This window comes from Columba livia, chromosome 7 (assembly GCF_036013475.1).
Source record: "Columba livia isolate bColLiv1 breed racing homer chromosome 7, bColLiv1.pat.W.v2, whole genome shotgun sequence".
Taxonomy (NCBI): Eukaryota; Metazoa; Chordata; class Aves; order Columbiformes; family Columbidae; genus Columba; species Columba livia.
The window spans coordinates 33,774,218-33,798,630 of NC_088608.1; the positions used below are offsets into that span (position 1 = coordinate 33,774,218).

The 24,413-nt window shown below is 44.9% G+C and overlaps 1 long non-coding RNA gene across 1 annotated transcript in view; it reads right to left on the reverse strand.

Annotated features, from left to right (window-relative positions):
- The window catches only part of LOC135579879 (uncharacterized), a 75,729-nt gene that overhangs the window by 35,597 nt on the left and 15,719 nt on the right, over positions 1-24,413 (reverse strand). Inside the window, exons 4-8 of the long non-coding RNA XR_010473747.1 lie at positions 24,227-24,347; positions 15,236-15,469; positions 13,746-13,965; positions 10,770-10,880; positions 10,054-10,194 (exon numbers count right to left, since the gene is read on the reverse strand). This is a non-coding gene — a long non-coding RNA (uncharacterized LOC135579879). The remainder of the gene's footprint in view (positions 1-10,053; positions 10,195-10,769; positions 10,881-13,745; positions 13,966-15,235; positions 15,470-24,226; positions 24,348-24,413) is intronic.

A 24,413-nucleotide genomic window follows, 5' to 3' on the forward strand; every position in this document is an offset into this window, starting at 1 on the left:
GGAGAATGTGATGCTGATCAGCTCTCCAGTGAAGGACTTGCGAGCAGAGCCCAGGCTGTAATATATTGTAAAAATCTAGCCAAACAGGACCAAGTGAACGGTTGCTATATAGACAGGTTGGATAGGAGAGAAGTTTACATCCAGTGCCCATTTACCAGTAAATCACTCCCTTCAATCTAGCTGAAAAAGCAAGTTTTTTCTGAACTCTGTGTCCATTACAGTTTTCCAGAGCAGACGCATGTTTTAGTGAGCTCTGTTTTCACCCTCCTTCATAGGCGAGGCCGGACCGAGCGCCTGATACCTGATCTCTCTGCTGTGCCCTTGTTAATAGGAAAAAGCTGCTTCGCTTGGAGCTGCTCTGATTTATTCTGTAATAATCTCTCAAGCGAGGAGTCTTTGACCTCCCCACAGAGTCTCCATTAAAACTGAGCCTGGTAGCTGGTTAAGGACAGGTAGTTATTTTCTCCTGATAGCAATGGTAGTGCACAGTAATGTGCCATTTCTGCACATCGTCTTCACCTGAAATATAAATGCAGCCATTGCGGCAGAAACGTATTTATTAATTTTTTAAGATCTGATCCAGAACCTGTCATTTGCTTTAGCTCAAACCCTGTACGTGGATCCCGGCAGAGCTCCTGCATGTGTATAATTTGAAAAGCACAGACTATCCACCTTCTCAAAGCTGAGCTTGTGCAGAGCTGCACAGAGAAGCAGGATGCAAAAGGCACTTTGACTCCAGCTAAGCCTGACCTATCCCTTCTGGCCACGGGAAACTCAGGAACAGATGTTTGGTGCTGGGATTTTTCTCCCAAAATATCTCTGATGTTTAATTCACATTTTACAGATTTGCCATTGCCATGTATGGCCTGAAGAAGAACATGCTATCGGTTTGCAGGGCAGTGAAGAAGGTTCATCCCCTTTTTAAAGATGACTCAAGAGAAGTTTGTGTTTGCAAGCAATGGGCCATTTTTCAAACATATTCACTATTATACCCTTGGAAGTCTTTACTATCTTCCACATTTAAAACAACGTTATTACAGTCTGAATAGCTGAGCGTTGAGCTTTTACAGAGAGAGACCAAATGATGTCACTGGGTAAAATAACCAGATGAGCTTTCAAGTGCAAAATTCCTTCTGTGGGTCTTATGTCCGATTGTTAGTCGAAAGATCACTGGATTATTTGGTTGGTTTGTTTGGGTTTTTTTCCCCTTCAATCTTTACACTGATTAGGTTATTTCAGACTAGATTTTTGCCAGCAGCTGGTTGTTGCATTTGAAGGAGTCTCTGCAACCAGCAAATGTGGCAATTTTTAAGACCTCTCCACTCGCTGCATCCCATGATTTATTTCATTTGTGCAGAAGCCCACCTCTAAGCTGGCACAGAAATATTAAGGTGCCTGGCTGGTTTTCTTCTTTTTTGACCCAGGAAGGAAAACTGGCTGAGTGCACTAACAGTGACGGAACGAAGCCAGAGTATTCAATCAGAAGACAAATGATGTGCAGGAAATCTCTTAGGTGACCAACTATTTACCACACTAACGAAACTCCACTCCAAAAAAAAGTTCCCACTCAAAAGTACTTGAAATTATCAGACTTTTTCCCAATTTTTCTCTGCATGAGTAGTCAAAAAGTTTCCTCTGGGAAGTTCTCACAGAGCCGCAGCTGTGTTCCCCTCCTGCCGAACAGCCGGGAGCATCCTCTGGACATGGACCAGGAGGCACAAAGAGGTGCAGAACTTCACGCTTCTGCTCCAAACCCATCCTCCAAGGACAAGGGAGTCTCACAGCCCTAGCTGAGTTTCTAATTTTCTTTTTTTTCCTTTTTTTTTTCTTCTTTCTTTTTTAAGGTAAATAAATCAATGCTAAAAGTCGCTGAGGGTCAGATGCACCTTGCTGCACCTTCCCATCAGGGTTGGAGGGGGTGTAAAGCAGCAATGCAGAGGAGCGCTGGCTGGGTGGTGGGGCGCTTGGACATCCTGCTCCCCTCGTGCAAGCGGTTTCTTTCCAGCGTGTGAATCTATGAGTGTTGTTTTCCCAAGCACTGCAAAAAGCCAGTTGTTTTCACGCCCCTCAGCTCTCCGATCAGGAGAATACCACTGTCAGAGTGACCACCATCCGCCTCCACGCAGCTCTTGGCTCTATTTAAAGCCCCCCTTGGGCTACAGCTGTGCTTCAACCTCCATGGCAAAGGCACCCAAGCACCCATCCTGCTGCCATCTTGGCTACCCGGCTGCTCAGACAGGCAGTTCCCGTTCCCGGCATCGCTCAGGCTGCTCACAGCCACGCCAGCACACAGCCCAGCACCAATGCTGCTGCTGGGCCTGTGCACCCTTTGCACACCTTTGCTCTTATTTGCAGGTATCTTTCAGACCATGAATTCCTCACGGGCTGGGCAGACTGTCTGCAATTACAACATTTTTGCAGGGCGTGAAAACCGTTTTCTGGCAAACCCTGGGGAGCACAGACGCCAGCGCTGCTGGGGTGGTTGGAGTTGCAATGTTTCCTGTCATTCCCTGGCCAGGGGGCTGCTTGTTTCGATGGCTGGGCTCCAGAGAGAGCTGACTTGACAGCTTTTACATACTGCATTATCCACACAAAGCTGAGCCACTAGGGATCGAGCCAGGGGAACCCCAAAGCTACACCCAGGTGCCCACAGGAGCGACAGAGCAGCCAGAGGAGTTGCTGCCTGCCTACATGCCCTTTGCTGCTCCCCACAAAAGCTTTTGTCAGACTAATGTGCGGGGGGGATGAATACAAGTGCAGGCAGCTGCCGGCACCCGTCACAGCTCCACTAAGGCTTGGAAACTTGCTAAGGGTGTTTGAGCCTTGACAGCCAAAGGTGAGAAAAGCAGGGGCTGCTCTTCTTCCCCGGCTGCTCCCATCAGACAGCTGGTCATTGCTATTTCCTTCATCTGGCTCCATCCCTATGGATGGTCTCACACTGGCTGCTGCTACATCCTGCCCCTGCCTTCTTTGGGGTGCCCGGGCTGCATTTCCTTCAGGACAGGGTACTGACTCTTCACCCACCTTCAGGATCCTAAAGCCTCCCACAAACGTGCCCAGACACCTGCGACCTGGCTTCACACTCCCCTTGGGCCCTGCAAGCAGAGGAGCCCGGCACAGCCAGCCAAAAACGTCTGGACCCAAAAAGCAACTAAATACACCCAGGACCAGAGCAGCTATGCCAGGAATGCTCTGGTGGGCTGCCAGCCAAAAACGTGAACTCCTCTGGCAATGTGGTACTTGATAGTTTGAACTGGGTATTTTGCTGCTTCAATCACTTTTTTTTGCCTCAGTTCTGTTCCTCAGTAGCCCAAGTGTGCTCATCGCCTTTTTGCAGTTCCTGTATGCAGGTGATGGACTCATATTTCCATTGACCAGAGTGAGAACAAATCAGAGTTAAAAAGCTTGTATTGTGCAGGTGAGCAAACGCAAAGCAGAGAGCAAGGGAAAGCCTCAGACTTCCTTTGCTCCACGGCATGACTATAGGTATGGGACCTTACAGAAAAAGTCTTTGAAGCTTGGGAACACACAGGATTTGGGGACCTAACTGAAACAGAAGACAACAGCAAAAGCTGGACCTCTAGTTGTGAGGATCTGAGCTCAAAGCTGGGACACCAAGTGCCATCGGGAGCCATTTCCCAAGAAAATTAATATCAGCCCCATCACAGCCCTGCATACAACTGAGCCCTTGCTGTACATCTCACTCTGCAACAAGGAAAAAGATACCACTTAAGGTGTTGTACAGATGTGGAGATTAACACCCTGATGCCCCTCCATCCCAACAGAACATCTGTCCTGCCAGAGACCTGCACAGTCCTGCTGCCATAACTCCCACCCCAGATCCTCCACTAAAAGTTTCACCCCCTAAAAATGCTACATTTCAAAGCAATTCCTCCTGCCAGCATGTATTTATCTAGTATCAAGCACTGATGCCATTTAACAACCCCCTCCCTTTTCTTGACATTAGCTTAAACTGTATTGCCAAACTAAGCAAACCCACTGCCCAGCACATGTTATTTCTCATCTTTTTCTCCTTTCCCAACTAACTGCTACCACTGCCATTCCTCAAAGGGACTGAGTACAAATAATTCAGCCTCTGCCACTCAGACTGGTTTTAATCAAAGCATTTGCTAGGTTTCTACCATGTGGGACACCTCATTAACAACTTCACACCTTTAAGACGGAAAAAAAGTGGCATTACCCATTTCAACATTGCTGCACTTAATGCTGGTACCCGGCGTTTTGTACCAGGGTCCCCTCCCGGGACAAGTTTTATTTTGGTGGGTAACAAAACAACAACAAGGTTTTTAAAAAGAAGCTTTGCTGGGCTGAAAGGGCTTAGAGATCGGCAGGAGCATATTTGTTAGAGAGGAGATTAAAGCCTAATGAAGTTTGTCTTTGTGCGTGTGTCTGTTTCTCTCTTTTTTTTGGGGGGGTGGCGGGGAGGGCTTTGTAAAAAGTGAGGCTTATTAAAATTCAGGGAGAACCCCACACAAAAGACGTTTCTTAGGGACCAAAGGCACGCTTATTAATGCAGAGGTTTTCGATTCAAATTGTACAGAGCATGTCAGTTTCAGGAGATTTTGGGTATTGTTTGGGGAGAAGAAAGCAAGCCTCACTAATAATTTTCTTTTCCAGTTTTAATCACAGCAGCTGAAACAAGCAGGTGCTGCAATTCAGAGCCCACAGAAAGGGGCAGGAGATGGGTGGGGGGTGGGAAGGGAAACGTCAGGGGTAAAAACTCGTCTGCATGATGGATTTTTACTATTTTGGCTCATCAAACTGCAGCACAGTGATACTGTGTTCACATTCCTCACTTCCTCTGTGAGGATGGCAAGAAACTGCTGGTGAAGTATTGCAGGGGCACAGCACCAGGAGTCAAAGCCTTCTTTAACAGCAACAGGCTGGCATCCATCACCAGTGATTTTACCAAAAGCATTTGTTTTCCCATGTACATCTGTGACGATACTAAACTGTTGGCATAGAAGAAAATGAGGGGTTGTGGCCGAGATACTGCACAACTCTGATTTTTTTCATTCATTTCAAAACACACTCCACTGCGGCAAGCACATGTGAACGCTGGTGAGGAGCATCTGCAGCAGCGTACCTGTAGAGGGATGGTTTATTTTAACAGGTTTACCTTAACAGGGTCTTAACGATGGGAAAATATGACAGTGGCACTTTGCACATAGAGCTTTTGTACAGCCATCCATGACAGAGCGACTACGACAGCAATGGCAGCCCAAGAACATTGGCATAGGTTTGGGAAAAAGGAGGAGAGGTATGGATTTAACCCTCTCCTAAGGAGGATTCTGGCACAGGTCCAAGAAAAAGTTTGCACAGTCACTCGGCTCTTGGAAAAGCAAACCCAGGGGTGGATTGTGCAAGGGGTTGGGACTCCCCCAAGTCCTCACTTGCAAGAGGGGAAAGACTTGAAAGTTTCCACAAGGCACGTCTAGTGCTTCCCATGACTCTCAACCCAAAGGGAAAAGCCCACGTCAACCTTCAGGTTGGGAAACCTGCCAGAGGCTGCCACTAACAAGTGCTTCTGGAGCGTGACTTGTTTGCTATCAGCAGCAGAGCCCTTGGGAGTGTTTACTCAAGAAGAGCAACAGTAGGAGTTTCTATTAACCAGCTTTTGACACTTTGACAACAGAGTTTGGTCCACCCAGCTGGCTTTTTTTCCACCCTGCTTGCACATTTCCACCTGCTATGCTATGAAAGCTATGAGAAAAATGTCATGTGTTTTCTTATGAGATTTTTCTTCTGAGAAAACGTGGGAACCGGTCCCATTCTGTTTCAGCTAAGAGTGTACGGAGGGTAAGCACCAAAGAGGACACAAACGGAGGACAGAGCAGCGAGCCCTGGGAACCAACCAGCACAGAAAACCGACAGAAAAGCATCCTGGAGAGGCACAGCTGCAAACTCATACTAACTTCATAATAATTTTTCTCTTTATGCTTGATCTAAGCTCATTGCAACAAAAAACAGCACCAACGCTCAGGACAAAATACCATAAGGTACCGCTGTTATTGAATAATTCACATGAATTCTGATTCTATGAAGTGTCTGATAGCTGTGTAGAAACACAGCAAGTAATGACAATAAAATTCACTGTATGTGTGTTGAGAAACGTCATCCAACTTGTTCTGCAGATCCTCAGAGACAGTCACAATGCATGCTCAGGAATGCCACTCCATTAAGATATAACCAATTTGTGAGTTATATTCACTTATGTCTCCAGTCGAACTTCTGCCAACTTCTCCTTCACCTCTTGCGGGTGCAGGAGCAGATAAGACCATGGCAAACATCTTTGTTTATTTTCTAAAAGGAAAGAACACCCTGCCATCACTCACCCATTGCTGCCAGCCGAACAAGGCACCCCATGAGCAAGGGAAGCAGAAAGATGAGGCTGGGCTAAAATTGCTTAATAAGTCTGATTGTTTTCACCTTTGCTCAGAGGATATTTTAATGGAAATCAGATGGACTGAGGCTGGGGACAGGAGTTCAGCTCAGAGAAGCAAGAGCTTCTCCCCCTGAGGCTGGAGACGGCTTGAGACCTCACAAAATCTTTATTGTTGTTGTACTCCTCACATTGCAGCCCAGCTCAAGTTCCTCCCCTCAAGCCGATGCCTCCAATTTGCACCAAATTGCACAAGTAAAAAGAAAGACGAGTTCCCTGACAGCTCACACATAGGAAACTCTTTGATGGATCAGAATTTATATGGTAATATTAATAGACTGAGGTCTTAAAAATGGTGCATTGTCTGCATGAGGTTTCTCTGCTTTTTGAAGGTCACCCTTTCTAGGTTCTGTACAGGACAGAAAATGTAGGGTCTTTGTAAGAGTTAATAGGATATCACAGGGCTCTGGACAAAACCATGAGGACCAGCAATATCGTGGCTGGTGTAAGTAACCCAGGCCCTGCTAAGTTCCTCTCTCACAGGGAAAGGCTACAGATGGTAGCATTGAACATCAGCCAACTTAAAATGGATATATATTTATATATACATGGAAGAGAAATATATATAGTCACACACATATATATACACAAAATCACAGACCATGGAACTTATTGCCAAATATAATTGATTTTAAAATTTTATCCATATTCAAAGAAAGGATGGATATTTATGGTAGGAGCTCAGTCATCCCAGCTGGGGATTTCTCCACACCTCAAGAAGCACATCAAGGTCTGCCCACTCAAAGGCAGGACGAAGCATTGTTTGTTGATCCCTGCCGTAGGAATTATTTTGTGTTTCTTGCGGCTGCCAGCTTGTGGCTGTGGGAAGCCAGACCAGGTGGAACACAACCACTTGACGGTCTTGACCAGATGCACTATATGTGTTGCTTTCAGGCCCCAAGCCCATCCCTGTCTCCAACCACCTGCATTATCCAGCCCCGTAGCCCACCAGATGGTGCTCTCGGTATTAGTTAATACCGAGTTAATCAGCACCTTTTCCTTCTGATGAGAAACTCCAGCACAGGTGGGGTGTGGAGAAACACCACCAAGAGCAACAGATTTCTGCACTTTCCTAGAGCACCACGTGGCTTCATCCCAGAAGTAACATGGTCCAAAAACCAGTAATGTGTTTTTGAAGCATCTGGAGGCAATGGGGGGTTATGGTCACCTTCAAGCCCAAATGTAGTGCCTGGGCCTTTGGATATACCACGGTGTTGAGTCAAAGCACTGGGAGAGCTGGGAGAAGCAAAGGTAGTGGGGAATATGAGCACTCTCCAAAACTCTGGACATCGTTTCACAAACTAATGGACGTCTGAGCCCACTGAAAACCCTCTGATGCATTGTTTCTGTAGGCCTCCTCTACGGGACCATTTTCATGAGCTCTTCAGGAGTGATAGCTCACAGCTGAGAGAGCTGGCTGTGAAGTCAGTGGACTTTGGTTGCTAGAGATATGAAACATGTGAGTTTTGACAAACTCTGAGGGCCCTTTCAGCCTTTGTTTCTCCCCAGTTTACTACAAGAGGAAAACCTGAAGTTCCCATGCCCTTTGCAGACTGAAATGCCCATATCAGATGCAGAGAACTGGGCTAATGTCACACAGCTGATCCTGAGGCCACTTCTTTGGCCCAGCAGGACAGACTGTTTTTCTTCCTTGTTTCCAGTTTAACGAGTCTTTCTTTAATTTCTCCTTAATAAAACTTGTGGCAAAGGGGACCATTTAGTGTGCAGTTAAATAAAAAACAGTAAGTCTACCATACGGCCTGACTTCCTAAAAAATAAGTGCATTTTCTACAGTCATCCATGGGACGTCAACAATGAAATAAAACCTCAAGCACAGAAGCCTGACCCTAAAGCAAACTGGCAGCTAAATCTGCGGCTTTTGTTTTTTACCAGTAATGCATTTTTATCGCTGAGAAGCCGGAAAAGGGAGAGCATTAAAAGTTGCCTGCATGGGTACACAGGAGCGCTCTGGCCATTTACGCCCATAATGAGTTTTGCTGCCTCTGAGCAGAGCACAGGTAATAACAGATCATAAAGTGGGTTTACCACCCGAATTGCCAGTCTCTGAAGGTTACTAAAAGCCCATTCAAATGAGCACAGTCAGATCCGCCTGGCTGTTTTGAAATCACCACTTTCTCAATGGTTTAGTGGAAAACTGTTTCTGCCTTCGTTGAAACGGGTGAAAATCAAGAGTAGAGCAAATGAAGCCAATCTAGTTCTACCAAGTCTGGCCAAAATCACTTAAATTTGTCTGATGATGTTATTTGTTTGCTTTGTCTCGAGCTAACTCATCAGCTCACTGCCTAGTTATAAGGCTTCTCTGTTTTAAGAAAACTTGTTATGAAGTAGTTCCACATTGGACAGGGTTAATCCAAGCCTGGAATGTATTTTTCAAGCATCATGTCTAGAAGACCTTGTGGGGCTCAGAACCTCCTTGCGGCAACAGAGGTGGCCCCCTGTCAGCAGGGCTGATGGAGGCTCTTTGGATAAACAGCCCCCCACTCTTCTTGCTCCCCCTTGCAGAAAACTGCCCCAAAGGGCAGTCTATCATTGGTCTTGCATTAAAAGAGAGGTAGGAAGGCTACAAGGTTCCAAGACACAGCCAGAAGGGTGTTTGGCCTGAGGGAAGATGTGTAGCTAGTTCAGAATAAGACGTTATTAGTATCAAGTGGTCAGTGAGATTAAGGGCTCAAGCCTGGTCTTGACCCAAAGGATGGTGCCCAGAGCCCTGGACCGCCTTTGCAGCACCCCGTAGTGCTCTGGAGGCAGAGCAGGCTATGTGCTTCCGTGCATTTTATTTAAAAACCATTTCACCTTTTGGAGAACACAACTCCATCTTGTGCACATGCTTTTTCATTTACAGCCAAAAGAGGGAAAAAAAGCTGCATTTCAATTGTTCATTTAGTGCTTTGATTTCTCTCCATTTTCCCTGCCTTTGTCTGTGTGGGAATGTGCATTTGTGGGAACGCATAACATAATTTAATGTTTTCATCAGTTGTTTAGTGGGTCCCCTTCTGAAGCCTTATGGACCACCATGGGCTGAGAAAATGGGATGGAAGATCCAGAGAGACAGCCTCGTGCAAACCCAGTGTCTTCCCTTTGAAGTCCTTGGGGCTTCCACAGCAGCCAGAAGTAATTAGTGAGAGAAGGGGATTTTAAGAGCCGCTCTGGCTGGCCGTCAGGGCTTCCCGCTGACTTTGAATAAAGCGGAGCTGAGCCAATACCGAGCGCTGTCGGAATTACGATACCAAACATCCAACCTATTTATCAAGCACATTGTGGGGCTTGGAGATGGCTTTGCATGGCAGGACTCGTGCTGTCAACCTTGCACCACTTTAGTATCATGCCAAAACTACTGAGACAAAACACATCAGGTGTTCAGGTGCTGTGACTGAATGAGTCACATCATCTCTGCTACACCACTGTCCCTTCAAGTCAGGGGTGGCTGTAGGCTCCAATTTCCTGAACAGACCAAGTCCAAGGGAGACCAGCACAGCTACCAGCACCAGCAAGAATTACCAGGTGACCTTACATACCTCCTAGACCTGCAGAGAATGTCACTACTGGGTAATCAAAATGCTCTTTCTTACCTTACTAAACCTCTCGATCTGCCAAGTGTTCCTTCTGCCATGGGGTGCTGAGCCTCAGCAACTAGGACAAATCCTCCGTATTGCTTCATGCAATGGCTCCTACCATGTGATTTGGTATTTCTGCTTGTTGTTTTCTCTCCTCTGTTTAAAGCAAAGTGGGTAAAATTGAAGACACTTGCCTATTGTTTAACTAGTCAACTTTCCTGTGCCTTTCCCATTACAGGATGCTCCCTGCAGTCAGGGAACCTGGAAAGGTACATGTACTCTTCTTGCTTTTTCCACTCTAGGCATGGCTTTGAGAAGCACATTCCTCCCCCCATTATCTCTTAGCAAAGTTACTATTTTCAATGGCAAAGACTGTGAGCATCACTGAGGTAAGAAGGGACCTCAGGAGGTCTCTAGTACAAAATCTTGCTCAAAACTGGATCCCAGGTTTTGTGTGTGGTTATCAACTCTGTGCTACAAAGATGAGCACAGACGCAACAACAAGCTGTGTTTGGGACAAACTGCTAAAATTCCCAGAGCAGTTTTTCAACAGTAAATTCTGATTCACCCAAAACAATTTGACTCGTAGGAAAATCCTGACTTTGAAAGAGTTGGACAACAAAACCTCAGAAACATTTAAGTTTGAAACCAAAAGCTTCATCTCAGCTTTTTAATGTTGGTTATTCTACTCTTCCCTTTCATTCTGACACATGTGTTTGATATCACTTTACCTGGTGTTTAGACTGAAACTAAATGGCCTGCTTCAATCAGGTCGCTCCCACGTTTCCGACTCCACACTTTCCAAGAAATTCCACTCAGTGAAAAAACTTTGACTTTTCTTCCTGAATGGGAACAAAAGCAAAGAGAAAAATGTCAGAAAATTTAATTCCACGCGATGGGAATTTGACTTTCTGGATAGCTTTCGTTGCTGTCAAGAAGAAGGGTTGCTGGCTGAGACAGCTCATGAAAGCTTTGAAAGTTCATACAAAGGCTCTAAGCTGGCAACGTGTCCCCCAGTCCTTGCATCAACTGCCAATATTGTGTGGATGGGATTTTTCAGGGTCCTCTCAAATAATTGACTATACGGCTCCCAAGACGCCTGAGGTCTCTAGTTCTGCTAGGCTCCTTTTGAAGAGTCCTAGCCCCTTTTTTATTTATTCCTTTTCATTCTGCTTTAGATAACCAGAGTGGGCCTCTCACTCATGGGAAGCATTGTTCAATGTGTCACCTCCCACCAAGAGAAGCGAAGAAAGGGGGAAAAAAAGCCACATGAAGATATTAAAATAAGAAACTGGAATGTCTACAAACTGCTCGGAGAGTTTGTTCTTAATTCACGTATCCCTATTTACTATTGAAAATGGCTATTTAGCTATTTATGGCATTGTAAGCTATCACTCTTGGTTTCCACTTAGCCTCAGATGGATGGTTGGCCCATATGTCTCATGCTGTACTTTAGCAGAATGGAGAAAAAAAAGAAGAGAGGGTATAGAAACAAACAGATCTTTTTGGATGGCTACATCTGGTCCCCATGTGTTAGTCCAGCCTCGTGGAAAGCCTGCTGACAGAGAAAAACTGCATGCTGTTGTTCTAGACAAGCTTCTTTTATAGATATATTCCATACACACACACATCCATTTTATATGTATGTGTACATATTTATACAGATAGATATTGAGCAAGAAAGAGCTTTCAATATTTTCTTTTCTTGGCCAGATGTGGACCACTGCTAAGCACTGATTTATTGTGAAGTAAGGATACTATTCCCATCACGCTGGCAAGAGGCTGAGGAGCAGAGAGGATCCATGAACACCCTTGAGTTTGGCAGGGAAGAACCCAGGACAGAGAGCAGAAGGACTGATGTGAAGTGTTGAATAAGTTAATGCAAACTTCCTAACGCACATTCCTCTGCAAAGCACAGGTCCTGGGGATGAGTGAGATGAACTCTTGGCCATCCAGCCAGATGCACCAGCCCGTGCCCTGACACCCAAAAAGCAGAGATGGTGCCACATTTTGGCCAGGAAAGTCCACGCTGCTTCGCTCCTGTGGAAAGGGGATGCCTGGAGCTGCTTCCACTTAGTTTCAGAAACAGCATCAACATATATGCACCTCCTTCTTTAACTCAAGACCTCCAATTCACTTAGAATTTTCTGGATGTTTGCTTTTCAGCCATCTTGCTCTCATCAGCTGGGGAAATCCACACCACCAGCTGCAAGTCCATTTTTTAAGGCTACTTCAACGCTGACACCCCTTTTCTTAAGACCAGAAGCCTCTCCCTTCTCCATCTCCATGGCAGAGTCGGTATCTTCTTTCCTGAGCACCTCAGGACCCTGAACTCGACTGTGACAGAACAAATAACACTGCTGGGATGTTTTGGCTAATCAGCAGGACAACTTTAACCTATTATTAATTTGGACGGCAAACAAAATAAACAGCAACAAAACCAACTTGTCTCCTTGCTCCAAACATTCATGTCCCAAGGAACCCATGCTCAATCGATATTAAGAAGAGAGCAAGCCATGAATGTGCAAGCACTGCTGATGACCTGGTGCTTTACTGAATTGTGGCAAACAGCCTTCTAAAATTAAAACCTTGTCAGAGGAGAAATTGCTGCTGAGACTGAAATACACTTGGACAAATTGAAGCACGAAAAGGGCACTTAAAGGAGTATTTTTCCTTAGCAAGACTGTAGATTTGTCCATTGAAAGGCCAAAAGGGATCCACATATCTCTGTAAATTGGAATTTTTGTGGCAGTCCAGGGGAGAGTGGGATAAAGCACTTCTTTCCCTTTTTGCCTTCATGTTGGAGATGGATGTCTGATGTCCCCCCGTCTTTCTGAACCCCTGTCCTCAGCAGACCTTCTGCATGGCCCCATCCAGTGACCCCTGCAGCAGAGAGAATTAATCCTCCGTGCCATACAAACACACACAGCAAAGCCCAATAAACCAGCCCTGAGCTAGCAATTACACTTGGAAGGGCACATCAAGCAACGAGCCCAGCAATCCCAAGTGACGGAGCAGCCTCCAGCCCCCAGGGAAGCTGACTCAGGAGCTATTTACGTTCGCACTATCAAAAACATTTCATCTTATCCTCCAGTTCTCCAGGTGCCATGGCATGGAAGAGGATCTCGGCCATCTCCATGGAGGGAACAGCTCCTGTGGATACCATGAATCCTCACCCCAGCCTTTGGGGACAGCTAAAAGCATCAGCATGAGCTCCTGTTTCCCCACTGGAGTGCAACAGAATATTGCGGGTTCTTGCTACTCTGGGAAATATTTTTTGGTCAGATGGGGATGGCACAGCCCAGCTACTACCCTTTGCAAGGGCAGGGATCTCACCAAGCTCGTGTCTTCCAAACCCATGGGATAGGTGGAAGGCTTTGCAAGCCCAGGGGACAAACAGAGACTCTCACATGGGAAAGAGAATAGGCAGAGTAGAAGGGGTCCGGCAGTTGGAAAAGAGTGGAAAATATAAACAAAAATAGCAGAATTGGTGGAAAATATTACAAAACACCACCCACTTCCTTCCATAGCCAGTGATGACAAGACTTTCTTCTCCATCTATCACATTAGCTGGGATTTTTATTCAGCAACCCATCCTTGAACTGTGTGGCAACATCTTAGGGCAAGATCCCAGGAGGACCGGGTTTGAGTGGGCTGGTTTGCGCTATGCCCAGCGACTTGCTCCAACATGGCAATGCTTGCCTTACCTTCACATGCACCGAAGGGCCAGCCTGCCCGCAAGGCATTTTCTCCATCTCCAGCAGCTCTTTCGCACTCCTGAGCAGGTCTGCTATGGAAACTGGGTCAGGAATTCACATCAGCAAGGATGCAGGCTTATCCATCACCTGCTTCTTTGGGAGAACCCTGCTCACAGAACCTCTTTGTGGTGTATTGGAACAAAAGGGCTGATAACCAACCCGGTTTTCTCTGCACAAAAAAAATAAAATTAAATTAAATTAAATTAAAAAAAAATAATTCATATCTTCCTGTGAAAAGCTGCTACTTTGAGGCCCCAATTTAAACCAGAAACCTTTTTTTTCCCCCCCCTGTTTTTTAAAAGGACCTGAAAATAATCTTCCAATAGGGCAGAGATAAATACCAATGAGTCTCAAATATTTGCATTAGAAACTATTTGTTGTATATACAAATTAAAAAATCCCAACACATGCTCAAAGCTTACATTTTCCCCCTAGCAAACCCCAGAAGGGTTTTCAACATTTTTTTTGAAGTTTTACAAGTCAAATCAGTCTCATCTGAAATACCATATTGCTGCAGCATCTACTGATACTGAACATGCTGATTAAATAAGCCACTTGTAAGCAAGCAATGTGTATTAAATGCTGCTGGCTTTTTCCAGGGACAGGAACATGGTTCCACAAGGGCATTAAAGCAAACATTTCCTGAGTGTTTGCTCTTTTTTATACTACAGGACACCAAGTAAATAACAAAAAAAACCCCATGTCGTTAAGAAGTTAAATAATTATTACATTTTCGTTTCTTTAGATCAGGCCATAGCACTTGCAACAGGGGGAAATTTCTGTGGCTAAACATGATAATGAGAACCAGGGTTTCAATAAATGGTCCTTACACCCTAGGATGGGTGTGTTTGCAGAGGGTTTGTGGACCCTCTGACTGAGAATGGAGGGCTTCTTTGGGAGTTCTTATCAGATGGGCTTTGTTCATGTGCAATTTTTTTGGTATTTTCAAAGAACACATGCAACCTTTTCCACTTTTCTCTAGGAGTCAATTTGACTCAGCTGAAGGCAGAACGTAAATAGGAGTTGAAGAGATCTCAGATTCTTCCCCCCCGCACTACGCTATGCACAAATCTGGAAATCAGCAGTTTGCAAGATAGAGAAATTCCTGGGGATCATCCAAAATAAAAGTCATTTTCCCATTATAAATGGACTGAAACTAGAACTGCAAATCCAACCCTCTTAAAAACTGAGCTGCGGTTTGGATGAGACAGCCCAAATCTGGATCAGTTGACTCTCATTTTGATGTGGGAACCCAAATCAGATCAGTTTCATAATACTGTTTCAGATGTGGCTGAAAAACTCCTGCAAGTGACATATCTTCCAATATTTTCCTGCTTGCAAAATGGCTCTAAGTCCTGGTTTGAGCCAAGAAGCATGAGTACTGCTAGCAAAATCTGTCAGTGTCAAGTCTAGGACCATTTTTCAATGAAGTTACGAACCTTTCTGAAACGTAATTCCCAACCAAACTACACCACAGCAGCTTTCCATGGCTTTCTTGGAGGCTAGATCAAGCACAGAGCTCTGCATCCTATTGGAAAGATGGTTTTGGAGACAAGCGTTTCCTTTGTTTGCTTGGCTTTCCTTCCAGTAACTGCTGTTAATATTCTCGTTTGTTCTGCAAAACGTTTCCCATTTGCAAACCGAGCAAGTTTTAATTACTCCCATAATTTTGCCTGGAAGGGAAGATTCAACCATATTAATCAGATAATGAGAGAAATTTCTCTGAATACCATACTCCCAAATACACAAGTCAGGCTATGATCTCAAAAAATAAACCTAAAGCACTATTTTGATTATATGAATGTGCATTAAAACAAAGGAAAACTTACTTCAGAGCCTTCTCTCCAACTTTGTGTCTTACATTCCCTTAAGGGATGCCTTTGTATAACTCTATTACCCCCATCCTCATCCTCTATCTCTGCAACAAAGACCTTTGCCAAATAATACTTCTAGCTTTATCTGAAGGATAAGGCATACAAAGCTATAGTGCACTCAAATAAAGACTGGAAATAATTTCCTTACAGGAAGGAGCTATCCCAGTTTGTCTTCCTTTCCTTTTGATTATACAGCTCAGATTAGGGACAGTCAGGAAATTACATCGTCTTCGGGGAAAAAAAAAAAAAATGAGAATATCAAGAAAAAGGAATTTTTTTCATTTCCTGCCAAAAACAATCCCACAATTTTTTGAGGTTTCAAGGCTCAGTTACATTTCTTTACAACAACAACAAAGAAGAAAGTTTTACCATAGCAAATGCCACTTTGCACATGCTCCTCTCTTTTAAACAAAACACAAATCACTAGAAGAACATGCGTACATTTTCAACTCAATATTTTAATGTCAAAGATGGGTGGATACTGATGATGGAGCCACCAAAAGCCCCCTTCTGCCCCATGAGAGTAGGTCCCAGGCACTGTTGAAAGAACTAAACCTGGCTCTGTGTGTTTATGACCAGTGGGGAGATTTTTTTCTTTGGTTTTTATAGAAACTTATACCCAGTGCTTTTTGGTGAACAACTGACCTAAAGAAAAGCACATTTGTCACTGCGGAGTGTGACCTTTGGTTTTTCTAACCTGAAAAGCAAGCAAGCCAAGCATCCTCTGAGCAAAGGTGAGCCTTTTTAGGTAATAAAGTAAGAAAAAGATAAATCACAGTGAAACATGATGTGCCTGAACACAGAATCTGTCATTCTATGACCAATAAATCATTGGTCAGTCAGCACAGACAAACCTGTTGTTTTACCTCTGCTCCTGAAAAAACTCTGTGGGGGAGAGGGAAAGAACAGACCTTTCAGACAGATGGAGATGAAACACACAGCTGAATTATTTACTTCTAGTATTAGATTAACTGCAGTATGGGAACGACGGGACCAGGTGGTTAAAATATTTGCATGAAAACGATTTATGTTTGGCTTTTATAAGAAGATATTACATGACAGGCTACACCATGCTCAGTTTAACTCGACCTGGATGGTCTTAACGCTGCTGATTCCCTGCAGTCTACACACACACGATTTTTCTTTTGTACCAACGTGGCAAAAAAGTGAGGCAGTTGTGTGTTTCTGCAAACAGGATCTCTCAGTATTCCATCACCCACCCATAATTATTTGCAGCCATCACCTTCATAGGCCCACAGCAGACATGGTCACCCAAATCCTTCCTCCTGAGTACAGAAGAGGCAAACCTGGCCCAGTTTTCGAGGCTGAAACTGCAGCGAGGCAGGACAAGCCCTGTGCAGAAAGTAAAGTGAAGGCGAGTTGTCAGCACTGAGCTGGAGAAAGAATAAATCTTCCTTATGGAGATAATCAGATCAGTCTTGTCCGACAATACAAAGCCAAGGGCAGCACGTGCGAGGCTGGATGCACGTGGGAGAACCAGGAGCAGCGGGGACTGGAAACACAACAAAGCTCACACACAGCACCTAGTCAGATTTTAGCAGGGGATCAGAACTCAGAATAATGACCCTACGAGACCATGCATGGTGTTTACCTTCAGACCTTTCCCTCCAGGCAGTAATAATTTGTATATCATAGCCCTGTTTACATCCAGCCTCAAATACACACACCGTCACCATGCAGGAATTAATTCCTGACGCGCAGCTGGCAAAGGGGATGCCTTTACCCTCAAGGACCAAAACTTCTCTTATGGAGGATAGGCACAATACCGGTGAAAAATCATTACAGCACATCCAAAATTTCTGGCAACACGATGACTTTTCCATGCATAGGGTAATGAATTTCTCTGACACAAACCACTACTCCCTTTAAGAGCAAAGTATCACTTCCATTGCAAGCTGTTGGGAAGGCAGATGTAGCTCAGCAAGCTCCCAGCTGGGCAGCAGAACAGGAGAGAGCAGCTCCCCAACTTTCTGATCAACTTTCCCAGCTTAAGCTTTTGCAGCTGTCCTACACTTGAAAAATACACACCCAAAACCTTTGATGTTGCTGCTGCTTTGCCCTTTGTAAAAAGAGGCATGCAGCCTGAGCTCCCCAGTCGTGTGGAAGAGGGATGCCCCATCTCATGGCTTATCTAAAACTCATGGGCAATCCCATTTACTATGGCTTTGGAAACAGTTCTTTAGCACTTCCCTGCAAAAAGAACAATCTCAGTTGTGTTTATCATTGTATTAAGGCATCTCCAGCGGGCTCCACTCTGCAAAGGGTCCCTACATCTTTCAAGGCTCCAGTGGGATGCTCTGTTGTCACTTGTATTTGGGGGAATGACAACAGCGCAGTGACCACAAAGAGATCCTTTCTTGCCATGCCAGCAGGTGTCCGCCATGCTGGGAAAGGAAAGGACATGAAGGGGAGATTTCATATCTGGAGCCGCAGAGAAGCCACTAAATCTCCTTCCCTCCCCCCACCTTTTTTTTTTTAAATATTTGCCCTGCCATGAAAATGACTGTATTGAGAGGGGTTCTTGAAACAGCAAGATAGAAGGGAACAATTGCTCTTGAAGTCCCACCTGACAGGGTAAATTTTCTCCCTACAGCTCATTTTCTTGCCCAAGGGCTGCACCAGTAAGACCCTCCCCTGTGGTCTTTGGGCTCTAAGCGTGACCACTTGCACCCTTCTGGAGAGCAGCCCCAGCTCTCTAATTCCACGCTGGTTTTACACAGCTTTGCACTAAGCCTCAGTAATCTATAAACCACCTGATTTGGCAGAGATGGGGATTTCCCAGAGGGGAAAACGCACTGACGCCAGCATGGTGCTGTGACAGGCAGCGATGGCACAGCAGTTTGTCCTCCCTGAGCGGCTCCCACTCCCTCCATCCCATCCCTCCTCCCTCTGCTCTTCTCCCAGTCCTGCTGCTGCAACCCACTACCCAAACAACCCTTTCCAGAAGCTCCTCGTTATTAATTTTAAATACTCCTTCAAAGGGACCACTCAGTAGATACAAATCTTAGAGCACCACCAGTAAAGTCTTCTGTGAGCTTTGGCACGTGGGCGTTTCAGACAGGCTGGAGAAAACCCATCTCTCATCCCCAATCTAAGGAGCATCTTCAGACCAGGGTAAACACAAAGCATCAGTTTGTTTTCTTTTGTCATTACTGAAGATCAAAACAAAGCCAGGAGCATGGCAGAGGGTCTCCAGTGTCAGCAGGGAAACGGGAAGGGGTCAAAGCAGCATCATTAGCAGAGCAAGGCACCACACGCCAGGTCCTGCATTGGAAGCTGGGTGACCCAGGCTGGGAAGCCCCTCTCCCTTACAACCCTCCGAGAGTAACCCACGCGTGTCCCAGCTCCATCCTAGAGCTGCATGCAAAACATTCTTAGCCATCTTCTAAAAGTTCAGCCTTAGGATAGGTATAAATCCTAAAAGTCTTGCCAAGTAGAGGCTGAATTTCCATATCTATCAGAAACTACTTTGGCTGCCTCCTGGAGAAGGCAGAAGCCTATCTTGAAAACCCTTGAGGACCATGGAAAAGTGCTGCTACCAAGGTCTGGGCACCATCCATCCTAACATCATCACTCAAGAACAGCTGTAGTACTGACATAGACTTCCAAATCATCTTTCCTCCCCCCTTAAATGTAGTATTACACATTATTATATATGAATATAAATATTATTTAGTATTCCACCCCTCCCTTTGAGCAGCATCAAGCGCCCTGTTAAAATATATGAGCTGGTAAATACCTTCTCTGCATCACTCACTATTTCATAAACCCCAGCAAGGTACCCTTTACTCTGCTCCTCACTAAATTAAACAGCCCTAATCTGTTTAACCCTCTCTTCCTCTGCCTGTGGAAGAGTCTCCATGCAGTTCTGGCAGCTCCTGACACATGGGGACGTTCAGGGAGGGGATGTGGCAGGAAGTTCAGTTTCACTAAAAGGATGGGTTTGGCAACCCTTCAGTCTCTGGCAGCTGCTCTGTCAGAAGTGTTTTGCCATGCAGCATCTCTATAGCTGAGAGAATAATATTTTCCTCTTCCACATTATTTTTCCACTAAGAAAACAAACTGGTTTTTAAAGAATAAAATGATACCAAAAGCAGAATGATTTTGCTTTCCTCACAAATCCCCCTTCCCCTTTCTTTGGTGAGAAGACAGAACATTATATGAGAGGTGGAAGAAAAATACGGAAAGAGTATTCTTTAGAATAATACTTTTTTCTGCATGAGAAACTGAAAAATAAATCCAACTGAATAAAAATGAGCTGAATTGCCATGTCTTTGCTGGGGTCACCTCATCCCTCTCAGCCTCTTGGCTTGCAGTGATCCAAATATTTGCATGCCTGCTCACACTGCAGTGTTCAGTCTTTCCTGCAGTACAGTGGTTTCAACCAAAAAGGCAGAGGTTGCAGACAGAGAAAGTGGAAAATAGAGTAAATTGGATCCCTCCAAAGATAAATACTGCCTTGAATGACTCTAATCCTCTTGCAGCTTATTGCTCCAGAGCAAATGAGCTGGTGGTCTCCATTCAACAATGGGCAAACATCCAACCTGCAGAGCCCTGTCCCAAAACGATGGCAGCTGTTGAACATTCTTAGCAGTGTCTAATAGACAGGGAGAACACCCAGAGATGGGACACATCCATGAGCCCTCACCATCCCCAAAGGCCAGCACTATTTTGGCAGTTGCACAGTAGCATGCAGCATGATGGAGGTCATCCCCTGGATGTGTGCCAGCCAACCGCTTGACAAACTGCTGGTTTTCTTTAAAAGGTAACAGAGCTTCCCAAGAGAAGAGCGTGTGAAAGAAATTAAGGGCCAAGTCCAAGATCAAGCAGGGTCTAATGAGCCCAGCTTAAATGCTGATGTCACATCCAATTGGGCTTCATTCCAAGATGGAACATGTTAGTCAAGTTGATCTCCTGCACATCAGCAGTGTGGACTGTCCCACCTCAGACAAGGCAACACCCCAAGATCACACCACCGGCGGACAGGCCACTGCTACCTACAGCTCTGGGGCCAAGCTGGTGAGACCTGCTGCATCCACCCATGAGATACCACCGAATGCCTGGAGTGATTTTTCTGACCTGTCACCAATCTATTTCCCAGTGTATGGGGATTTCCGTAACTTTTCATGCATACGGAGATTTTATTTTTCCCTTCTTTTTCAATTACATGTTTCATTAACCCTCTGAACCTCCTGATTTACCAATGACTAGCTGAGGTATCCAGACTGAAGAAATGAAGAGGGAAATAATACAATGATCTATTACCATTTACAGCTGCCACGGGATGATACAAATCTTAATCAGTTGTTTGTAAAATGCTTTCACGAGCAGGAAAAAAAAAGCTGGAAAAATAGCAGTCCCTTCCTGAAGATAATTTCCACCCCATCTCCCTCTCAATTCTCTTCTAAAGAAATACCTGGGGAAATGGAAGTCCTTGAAATGTGTCCCACTGATGACAGCTCTAGATTTACTGCTACAGAAGGCTCCCAAACTCCCTCTGGCAATGCCATGGCTGCTGGCCCATCCCACACATCATCAGCCCATGGGCATCACTTTTCTCCTGGCTACACACAACCACACTGCAAGCAAAAGAGTCACCCTTGAGGGCCAGAAGATCTCACCCCTAGCTTTGTCCAGAAAGGAAGCACTAGCTGTGGCAAACTCTCAGAAAGATGTGGTGTTACTTGCACCAGAGACCATGCTCTGAAGTCAGTCCCTTCAGCTCCCCCCTCGGTTTGCCTCAAGTTCAGAAGTCCTCTCTGGTCAGCTCTGCCCAAGACAGAGAGGCTTAGTCAGCACTCTTCCAATGGGCTTTTTGAGGACAAAGACATCTGACCCATTTCTAACAAGATCAGTCCAACAAGATCTGTTGACCTGATGCAATCCTGCCAGTTTCACATAGCTCTTCCTCAAGGAGAGGGACAGCAGACAGATATGGAACTCTGAACAAGCCAGCCCCTCTATTGAACCATGTGAGGAGTGGCTTCAGCTCAGCATCAGCCATCACCACTGTCCCAGCAGTATCAGAGGAATTCAGCTGGTCCCACACCCGTGTGTTCCTCCCTGATAATACCTCTCTGCTCCCAGACTCAGCCCACGTTAATTGTGTACGATGTCTTAAAGACCACCCAGCTTGAGCTGCAGAGCATTCAGAGATGGATAAAAATAACAATTGAATTGAGTGAGGCTACACTCCTTGCCAAAAAGATTAGCAGTGGGAAAATTCCTCCTTTAGGGAGCTTTGCAGCCAAGGACCAACCCATAGGGTTCATGACCGACAGCATGCCCCACATACGTTTAAACAGCTATGGGTAAAATGTGGGAAGAATTATGAGTCTGGTGGAAGCGCTAAATCTTGCTTTTGTCCTCATTCCTAAAAGGAAGAGTGTGGTCAGGTCAGTGGTCCTGCCTGGACGATATGCAACTGGCACCAACGTTCATTTATCAAAGATGTAACAGGGGGAGCTGCTGACAGTACAGAAGGCTCTACAAAACTGGAGCATCACCTTTCCCTTCAGTCCATTTGTTCTTAGAAATGAAACAAACCAAGCAAAGGCTATTGAAGAAGCAAGAAGGATCCCCTCATTTGCTTGTCAAACAGATTTCCACTGACCATCTCTAAGGACAGGTCCATATTGGGGTAGCCACCCCAATATGCCCATGAAAGGTAATTTGTGTAATAAAGAGCCATGGAAAGGCAAGAGCCAAACTATGGATTACAGAGAAAACTGTTCCCTGGAGGTGAAAAATGAATACTGTCCCTACCTTAAAGTATTTTTATCTTTGCAGAAATGCAAAGAAAGGAAAAATGGCACCGAGACTTCTGTTAGATAAAATTGAATTAACCTGTCACTATGCTGATAGAGATACTGCTATAGTATGCGGAAAGGCTATCATGATCTTTCCCACTGCTTAAAAAGGTGAATTAGAGACCTAAGACCTTTGGTAGCTATGAATATTTTGAAGTCTGTTGAAAATGCTTCTCTTCCTTGGGTATCTCAAAGCAAAGGACTGTTGAGTCCAGCCTATTTAGAGAAGGTATTTGAAAGAATTAGTTGTCCTGGTGTCTGCAACTTCAATGATCCTGCTAGAGGAAGGATTTGGGGTGGGCACAGAGAACCTTGTCCTCTACACAACCAACTGTTGACTGTTAAAAATTGCCTGTGGGGCTTAAATGATATGTCCATTTTCCAACCCTTGCCCTTAAAATAATTCAGGAAAATCTATTATATGGTCTTATATCTGTTTTTGCTGGAAAGAACACTTCAATGCTTGACTACAAAGGACTTTATGCACAGAATCGGATTTGTTTGGTTATCTTTCATCCTTTAAGTTAATCAGAAGTTACTTGGCTAATCTGGATATTTTACAGTGCACTGTGGACATCAGTTTCATGTTGCATAAAGACAGATGTGTCACATCAGAAACACAGCGGGGTCTTGCAGAACCATTAGGTTAGGATGCAGAAGCCCACGCCTGCATGAACTACTCACATTTTTGATTTGATTTCTCCTTTTCATAGATTAGAATAGAGTTCTTCTTTCCCATTTCCAGCCAGTTTCTAATCACTGCTAAGAAGCAGCCCACCTTGTGAAGGAACAGTAAAACACTGGGACAGGAGAGCAGGCAACAGTAATATTTTATCATTAAAACCATTTCTCTAAACCTCAGACCATCATGAATTTGCCAAAAAAATCTTGCAAATGAGTTTAAAATTGCATAAGATGACAACAGCATAGAGAAAACCATGACAATAAAAGTCCTCAAAACACTTTCCTAATTAATAAGTCCCCCCACCCAAGCCTCCTTCTGAGAGCCCCAGGGCCCAGTTTTCCTGCTTCTGATTGATTTTATTTAATCACAGAGCTTGTTAGTCTGTAGCAAGCACCCTGAACTAATGGGGCTACTGCATCTTGCTTGACCTCCTTTGGATTCCACACATGGGATTCAGCAATGGTGCCACACAGCCAGATGTTTCCACCATGTTTTGAAAAGAAATGCATCTTTTCTTTTATTGGACACCTTGGCAAGAGAGCCCACGTGGAATGTAAACTCTGTGTGCAGAGATATATATATTTCTCTCACTGTCTATAAACACATAAGAGATCGGTCCTTCCCCCACTGGGGTTATATGAGCCCAGAATTTACCAGCATTGGAGAACATACTCCTGATTTATATTAAAGTGAGAGAGCAAATTTTTGCAGGAGAAAAAAACAGATTAGGCAAGCAATCACAGCTTTGCGTATAGATTTGAATACACATACAACACAATATTTAGATTACTTGCAATAAACAAACTTGCCTCAATACCCACAAGAGCAAACCTCAGATCCAGAGAGGAAGTCAGGGAAAAACACCCTCATCTTCCCCAGCAGGAAGGGAGCCTGGTCAGATGTCAAAAACGTCCTTGGCAACACCCTGATTTGGCATCTGCTTTGACTTTTGTGAGCCAGCCCTCAAATTTTTTTTGCTGAAAGGGCAGGGCCAGGGTGTCACAAACCATACACTCACAGGTCTACAGAAGTGCTTCTTACCAACTTGTTCTTGCTCATCTGTAGCTCCACGCTCCCTCTCCTTGCTGCTTCTCCTGCCTTGCTCCTTGGTCTTGTTCTGCTCCATCCCATGTTTGCTGACTCACAGGAGTGTAGGCTGGTCCTAAGAAGAGATGAAGGCAGATTGGTAGGCTGGGTCTATCTTCTCCTACCCAAATGCTGACCCAGC